At 52.4% G+C, this 913-nt stretch overlaps 1 protein-coding gene across 3 annotated transcripts in view; it reads right to left on the reverse strand.

The window, feature by feature from the left end:
* Positions 1-681, reverse strand: part of SWT1 (SWT1 RNA endoribonuclease homolog) — a 32,469-nt gene extending 31,788 nt beyond the window's left edge. The window contains exon 1 of one of the 3 annotated variants that reach the window (XM_081914838.1): positions 504-681. The gene's annotated coding sequence lies outside the window, so the exon portion shown is untranslated. Of the gene's footprint in view, positions 1-426 lie in introns of all 3 variants that reach the window. The other 2 variants (XM_081914836.1, XM_081914839.1) reach the window with 2 other exon arrangements.
* Positions 682-913: the final 232 nt, after the last annotated feature.

Raw genomic sequence — 913 nt, forward strand, 5'->3', positions numbered from 1 at the left:
GCCCGTACGGGCAGGGGTACCTTTACCTTTACCTTTAATGAGAGAGACAGAAAGAGAGAAACTGCCACGTTTCCCACACACGATACAGCTAGTCGTCACTGGGTCCCCACACGTTGTTGGGACTACAGCTCCCATCATCCCCGACTGCCGGCCCTCCTCACTAGGGTTGATGGGAGTTGTAGTCCAGCAACCTCTAAGGCTCCCCAGCGTTGAGAAAAGCTGGGTTTTAGAGCATAAAATTCCCTCTTTGCTTCATTTTTGGGGAGGGGCGTGGTGAAGTCGTGGCTTTGCCTGTTGGCAATTGTCTCCTTCGCCCCTCTAACCGGAAGGAAAGAGAGAGATAGATCATAATAATAGCCAGGCAAGAAGTCTTGACCTGCAAGCGGGCAAAACTTTCCGCTTTAGCTAAGTAAAACGTCTATGCACGTTTTCAGACACGAGGCAGTCGTCTTTCTCTGCCTCTCTTGCACCAACCTCGCTCCGAAGCGGCACCTCCCGATTACCTGGGAGCAAATAAGCCCCGTTGAAGCCGAGCGGGGATTACTTGGAAATGGATTCCCACAGCAAAAGGAAACGCGACGCCGATATTGATAGGGAGTTTGTAAGCACAGACGTCAGTCAGTCAGTCAGCCCAGCTTTTAGCCTTTAAACCCGCGGTATCCGGTCCACGCCCCTATGGAGTCCTTCTTCCCTCAGGGAAAATGTGAGTACAGCATAGGCCTGCCGCGGGGCATATCGGGTAACGTAGTTCGTATGCGCCTGAGGAGAGCGCGCGCAAGTCTTTACATATTTATTTCGGGTATATTGCTGCCGCGGGGCATCTTGGGTAACGTCGTTCTTAAGCCCCTGAGGAGCGCGAGAGAGAGCGCGCGCACGTATTTACATATTTATATCGAGTATAGCGTTGCCGTTG

This window comes from Podarcis melisellensis (assembly GCF_964234715.1).
Source record: "Podarcis melisellensis genome assembly, chromosome: 6".
Lineage (NCBI taxonomy): Eukaryota > Metazoa > Chordata > Lepidosauria > Squamata > Lacertidae > Podarcis > Podarcis melisellensis.